Genomic DNA, 7,680 nt, shown 5'->3' on the forward strand with positions numbered 1-7,680 from the left:
TTAGTCAAATCTTCAGAGAGAAAACAGCCTTGTACTCAAGACACTGCTGTTTCTTCCTGTGAAATAAGGAAACCCCTGCTATCTTCTCTCTAGCCGCCTATGGTTAGATACTTCAGGAAAAGTGAGAGTCAAAAAACAACAGTCAGATTACAGATTAAGATGAAAAAATGCTTCCCAAAGTTAATTGCTTCCTCTTGATTAACAAGAACACAGGCAGTCCACAGAGCCCCTGAAACCACCTCTGAATTACAGCAGAATCTAGACCGGGCAGCAACACTTGTCTCAGTCTGCTGACAGTCTTAAACAGAAGCAATGAACATGTCACATAATCATTCATCAAATTAAGTGTTCATTCCAAACCGATTGTCTACAATTTAAATGTCAGCCCTCTCAGCTAACTCAAAGCAGGCCTCTTTGAGCTTGAGTGAGGGCTAAACCAGCTTACGTAGGACTGCAGAGAGATTCTGGTACTGAGAAATACGTTTGTAGACATACTGCCTGTGCAGAACCCAATGTTCATCCTGATGACAGATGAGGAGGCTGGATCAAGGCAGGCCCAATGAGACAAGTTTCCAAAAGAAAAGGGGAAGTCTAAATTTAAAAGAGGCTCAAGCAAAAGGCCTGGGCACTGGAAAACACAGCTGATGTTAAACAACTTGTTTTATTAATTACTCTGGCAGAACACAGCTGAAAAAGAGTCAGATCTCACAGAGATTTATTGATTCTTGGCTCTGCATAGGAACTGCTAATATTCATTAACTAACTCAACTTCATTCCCCTTTAATTTGTGGGGCTGCTGAACCTAAAACATGTATTTGACTCTTATTACAGCTACTGGAAACAGTTCCAGATACAGAAAGTGAGAGTGTGCAATCAAGTGCTTCTAGTTCATGGATTCTTAGAGGGATTTGTAACAAACTTAAGAGCTCCAGAGCAGACACCCTGCTGGTGTTCCATTTTCCTGGAATGGAAAACGGTATGCGTTACAGGCAAGTCCTTGTCGCAGGGCTACAGCCAGAAAAACCATAGTACCATGCAGCAAGTGTGCCTGGGAGATGCCAGCACCACACTGGATCCAAGCAAGAGTATGGGACAGGACGCTTACTGACAAAAGGAAGAAGCTACGGTCACCTTAGCTTTCCTTCACACCTATCATTGCCTGTTCTAGACTTACGATGAGCCTTCCTCCAGCAATAAAACTCACCACCATTGGTTCAGTCTCACAGATGGGAGAACCAGGAAAGGAAAAAGTTACTTAACCCAAGGCCTTGATGAGTAACCGGAACCTTGAGATTGTGTGGGAAATATCCCTGTTGACCCTAGGACATTTACCGGAAAATAGTGCAGGGAAAGCAAAAAAAACATGGTATGGATGAAGCTGACAGGGCTGCACTGTCCAGTTTATGCAGAGGAACTAGTTATGTTTCAAGGCAGACACATGTATCTGTAGGAGAGTGACTGTGGATGCTATGGGTTGATACAGGCAAGTGGAGACACCCCAGAACTGTATGAAAACAAGGTATTTCTCACTAGACAGATCCCAGACAGTGTTCACATGCATGCTTTCCGGAGCAGGAAGTTTACAAGAAACCCACTCTTAACCCCATAAGCAGCTTCCTACATAGCACACGTAAAAGTGTTAAGATGAGGACAACGAGGGGCCGGAAGGGTCTCTTCTCACCTGAGGAACAATACTGAACAAGTGTAACTGGGCAAGATCCCGATGTCTGACATTAGTCTTGCAAGACGATTCTGCAAACACCTCTCCCTTCCGGCTGCTAACAATTTCCAAGCATGTCTGTGGCCTCAAACGCCAGGTGGAAGAGAGGGCAAGAGCACCTCAATCTGCTATTCTGAATGCTAATCAGGGCAGATCCGTGCACTGTACAGATCACTTGCTGCTCCCTACTCCTTCCTGGCACAGTCCCACAGGACAGTATGCAGCACGACAGACAATCCCACTGGCAGGCATCTCCTGGGGCAGCCCTACAGGAAGCAGCTTCCCTCGGGCATCACTGAGGCATCCATCCTCCAGCTGCAAGGTTCTGCTCTTCATCCCGGCAGGCTGAGTATCCAGCAGCCGTCAGCTGGCACCGCAGCAGAGATCCCAGCATGCTGCATGGGGTGGCGAGCCCCCACACGAGGGAGTCGTGCTCTGCTGCGATGCCTCCGACAGGAACTAGGTCAGAAAAGGAAAAGGGAGCACTTGCTTGAGTCACATGCCAACCTCCTTAGTGGGAGCCTGGATTATGCAAGGGGTGAAGCTGGTAAACTCTGCCTCCCCCCTCCCCAAAATGCTGTAGGAAACTGCTTTAGCCTCATATCCAGGCCAGGGGCCCAGCTTGTAAACAAGCCAGGAAGATCTGTAGCAGATTTGGGAAAGGGAGGCAGAAGGAAGCACCTGAACTGCACACACAACACTTATCTAAAGGGGGAATTTTGGCATTAAAATAAAGGAACAGGTTTTGTACAGCTCATTCTCCTTGCAACAGCCAGCCTATCACAAGTATTTACCCCCAAGCCAAGTACCTCAATCAAATTTGAGAAGGGTAACAGAATCTTTTCTCATCATACTACAATGTAACTTCGGCATCACAACAAGTGGAATATCATCGGTTTTCCCTCTCCTCTTCCAGAAAAGACAACTCTGAGACACTGAATTGACATTTGTAGGCTGCCCCCTCCTGATAAAGCTTCTGTCCCTGACAGCAGTCCTCCAGGATATTTCCCTGCACATAAAATTCAGAGGAGATACGTGCACTGCTAGTGCTCCTCAACAGCAATGCTTTCGAGAGGAGGTTTCCTTTCTGTATGAATGAATCAGCCCTGCTCCCCCAGGACGGACGTGGGACGAAGTGAGGGGGTGGCAAACATGATCTGCTCTGACAGACAGAGACTTGCAGAGAAAGTGGAAGTTCAGAGGATTTGGTGGGGTGGGTGGGACTGAGCTGTGCCTTGCCAGGGAGAGATGCAACATTAGGGAAGCCACAAAATCTGTGTCAGAGAAGAGAACAACAAAGCAACAGAAAGGTGGGTGAGCTGCCATTGGTTTTCTTTGGTTGGGTCTGCAGGCTGGCAAAGGAAACAGGCCAATCAAAGCAGTAACAGTGTGAACACTTTGTGCATGCTGGCCAAGGGCCAGGTGAAGGGGTAGCCAGGACAGATTTACATCCTAGTCTTCGCCCTGAAGGGGAACGTTGAATTCCACCTCTGCTGCCTTCTTGCTGCTTGCTATTTGTAACTGCCAAGCCATGACAATGCAGGCAGCAGCTGGTCCTGGTTAGGCAGGGAATAAAAGCAAGACACTTCTGCATTTACAGTTAAGATGGATCCAGCAGCAAGTCTGGGAAAGGCAGGAAACCTACTGCTAAATACACTCTCTCCCTGGCCTTGTTTCTCAGAGTGCAGACACGCTCCTGTGAGCTAAATGAAGGTGCAAAGGAGACATATGGCTGCTTGGCTGCAGCTGGCTGCACACACACTCCTGTGTTGCAATAGAATAGAGGTATCCCACCATGCAAGAAAGTTAAGCTACCTCTCAGTTTTCAGGGGGAAAGGAAACAAGGGTGAGTGGGCTCCATTTTCTCAGTCCCTGTCCAAGCCATGACCACAGAGGCAAGTTTGCATGCTTGCAGCCTTCTTGACCAGGCTTCACAATTTGCTTCAAAAGACAAAAAATCTTGACTCGCTTCTCCATCTCCTCCCTTGGTTATTAACCAATTCCTTTTTTGCTTTCCGAGACTCAGTCCAAAACGCATTCAACAGGGCAGAGTAAGAGTCTTATCAGACTCAGCCCAGGTCATCAATGTTACTGGAACAGAGTTTTCACTGCAGAGACGGTTGCGGAGCCTCACTGCCAAGAACCACCCCCGACACAGCCATAACAGCAGCACCTTTCCCATCCTCAGGCTAGTTGTAAAATATAAAGAAAGCATACTTAGAAACAAAACATCCAATCACATGCTAAGCAGAGTTAAAGTGCTCTGAGGGCTCAGAAATAAACATCCTGAGGGTGGTGATTCACTGGTGGGCAGGACAGTCCCCACCACATTGCTCTGATGGACAATCAAAGTCAATTCTGAGCACTGGAAGAACTGGCAGGAAGATCTGGCCCAGCCTAAGGGAATTTTGCTGGTGCAGCTGGTAATTAAAAACTAACAGAGCCAGGAAGAGGGAAAGCTGTGGCCTTTTTCCAGCATCTGAGTGTTTCATTTCACCCCTCTGTGTAAGGCTTTAGTATTAGCTTCATATATCACTGAGTAAGTACCTCCTGTGAGGTTAAGTGATGATGCTCTCTCAAACAATTTGCTCATTGGCTTCCAGGTAAACCAATCAGAATCACAGCTCCATGGCAACAGGCCCTATCACTAGGAGCAACCAGACAAGTTTGGGGGTGATTTAGATTCCCCTTCCCGAGCACAGCGTCTGCTGTAGAAAAAGGTTTTCACAGGAAAAAGTGGAGGCGTTGAGGTGGAGAGGGTGCTGCAAATTCAAGGCATTTAAAACCTCCTTCGTTCTACCGACTAAGGCAGCACAGCGCTCCCGCTCAACACTGAGGGATCTTCAGGGCGGCTTTTGTTTTCTCCTTTTCTGCCAGGGAACAAGAAGCTGTAATGAAAGGCTTTGCTAAGTAGGATCAACAAAGGCCATGTAGCTCCTGAAACATCTCCCTCCTAGGCTCCATTTGGGCTCCCAGTCTGCTCTGCAAAATGTAAGCTGCTGGCACCAACACTGTTGACTGGGGCATGCCCAATATCCCATAAGAAGTCTGCAGCTTCAGCTTGAAAACAAACAAGTAAAGAGCCTTTTGAGCACTCTCCATTTCCCTCCTATTGGAGAAAACAGCTCCCTATCAGAGGTAACAAGCTCTAGCTAGATTGAGCACCTGGTTCAGTGAGAAAGCCCTAAAACCTTACTCAGGAACACTCATCAGCTGCAACTGTCTCAGCCAATGAAGCAACCTCTTCTGAATTCTCTCCATTGCTTTTTTAATTATCAGTTGAAGAGAGGCCTTTAATTCCTCACTACCATACAGTTCCTACAAAACCTGTAAAAAAAAACCAACCAGGAGGCCAGATGTATTTGACTGTACAGTGCACAGGCTCCCAGTGCTTAGTCATTGCTTTAAATCTTAATCTCCACCCCCCCGTTACATCAGAGGTGAAATTACGATGCAGATGGAAGGGTTTTGACTTCAGGTGCAAAAGGGGAAAGATAACTTTATATGAACAAGGAGACCTGAAATGCAGGTGAGATAGCCCTCTAAGCTAATTCTGCAGACTATCAGGAAGTCTCCAACACATCCCTCCCAAATAATTCCAAGGAGGGTAAGACAACACCAGTTAAATTGCCTTCATCCACAGCTGAAGAAAGTCCCCATATCAAGCTCTACTTCACACTTGCTGAGCAAATGGCTGCAGCAGCTTAAGGTGCTAACGGTTCTCCTGGCTGTTCATGTAACATCTGTGCTGTAAGGCCAGGCTGCTGCCAGAGAATCCCTTCAGAGGGGACCCATCTCTGCACCCCAACAGAGCCACTGCCCACTTGGCTTTGAGGGGCTTAAGCTCAGGGGTTACCGGGCCTGTTCCACCAAACATAACCCCTAAGAAAAGGCCAGCGTCTGCAACAACCTAGCTATGATGGCCATGGTTCGCCTCTGCCTCTCTGGCTGCATGTAGGAATTGGAGCCTGGAGAAGAGATGTAATCCTAGAGCTCTTCTTCATTTCAAATACCTCTGAAAAGGCTATTTCTAGCACAGGTCCAGTCAGCCCTGTTAAATGGCACAATAGCCAGTAGGTGTGTTATGGGAAACATCTGGATTATCACCACAGCAGTATTCTCAGTTACACAGTACATGCATAGATTTCATTATGTAGAACATATCAAAACACAAGACGATTTCAGGAGGAAAAGACAAAAAAAAAATCAATTATTTTATTACCTTCCTCAATCAACACAAGCACTAAAACCAGGATAGGTGTCAACTTGCTATTACTGTACTCCAAGAGTGCGACACAACTGCTGTCACGACTGCCAAAATCATCTTCATGTGACACACAGGAATCAAATGTGCCAGAACAATAAAGGTGCGTTGGCATCTGAGGAAAGAGAAAATCAAAAAGATACAGCATGCTTCGCTCATATGCTTTGAAAAGCCAAAGTTTAATAGCCTGTCATTTCCACCTGGATGCAACTCAGGGTTTCTATTCAGAATGCTGCTGTCACAGCTGAGTCTGGCCCCTTGGAAGGCGGTAAGCAGGACACACACTGTAGCACCAGGGCCTTTCCAGCACTGCCTCAGGAAGAGCACGTCAATGCCGAAGACTCGTTGCATGTTTGACAAATGGCATTCTCATGAGCAGGCTGCCGCCTCCCGAGGGCAGGTTCACTTCCCTCACATTTGTGAATTACCTGCTCTATCTAGGGATCTTACTTCATCAAAATAACAGGCAGCACCACAGTCCCTGAGCAGGCATGGAGGCAATTAGAATGCAGCAGGGCCTTGCTTGCCAAAGCCCTTGGGACAACGTCACCCTGGGGATGGGTAAACATCTACATTACTGCAGTCTGAGAATTGCTGTTAAAACAACACACGTTGCCTAGACACAATGGAGTAGTTTTCACTGAAAATGAGTATTTCAGCAGAAGATAAAACAAAAAGCACCACTTAAATGAAAACACATGAGGTAGCGTAGCTGTTGTGAAGGGAGAACACAGCAGAGGTAATTGCCTGCCACGCAGACAAGCTCCAGGCAAAAGGAGGGTTCCACCACACAACTTCCATTGCACCAAACAACCAGGAAAACACCACTTCAACTCAAGTTATGGTTGCTTTTCATTTCATCATCAATACGAGAACAAGGCCCTCATACAGGATGGGAAGAACAACATCTGGGCCAAAGACAGAAACTTCATCACATCTTGTAAGGTAAGCAATGCAGAGCCCTGGGCAGCACATGGAAGGCAGAAGTACTTTTAGGAGTGGAAGAGGCGTTCATTCTTCCCTGTGAGGGAAGGAAACAGAAGATGCTGTTGAACCATGTCTGAAACATGAATGTGCCCAGCCACCCACCCAATGCCTCCACATGCTCTGCAAGAGATTCTGTGGTTTTTAATCTGGTGCCTGTTGTGTTGAGATCTAGCGTCTTGTAGAAGGAAAAGCTCATGGTAGAACCCTTTGCACTTGCCTCAGGATAGAAAAATTCAAAGCAGAACAATTAATTTCTTTCCCCCTCCAGATTCCAGATGTTCCCACTCCAGACAGGTCTTTGCTTCTTGCCCCAAAGGGGCAACTTAAATTGCCAGTTGACAGGAAATTCTAGAGCTGACCAATGCATTCAGAGAATCCACCTTGACTGCCTGCATATACAGGTTCTTTCTTTTTACTCCCCAAGCAGTCTATATGCTATACAAGATCAGAGCTCCCATCCCATTTCTGCTGCGAAAAGGTGACGACATAGAAAGAAGGCAATCATTGAATTCAGGCATCCTGGAGACCTCCTGGGGAAGATAATTCAGTTCAGCACCAAAGCCAGAGGCTGTAAAGATCCCCAGATCCCACTGAAAGCTTCCTCCCCACCCTGACTAGGCTTACTGCTTGACTTTTGATCCACATTTCCTTTTCATATGCATTGAGAGGAGAAAATGGTGTGTGGAGGAAGGTATCACATGAAGATGCA

This window comes from Phaethon aethereus, assembly GCF_964289735.1.
Source record: "Phaethon aethereus genome assembly, chromosome: 29".
NCBI classification, from domain to species: domain Eukaryota; kingdom Metazoa; phylum Chordata; class Aves; order Phaethontiformes; family Phaethontidae; genus Phaethon; species Phaethon aethereus.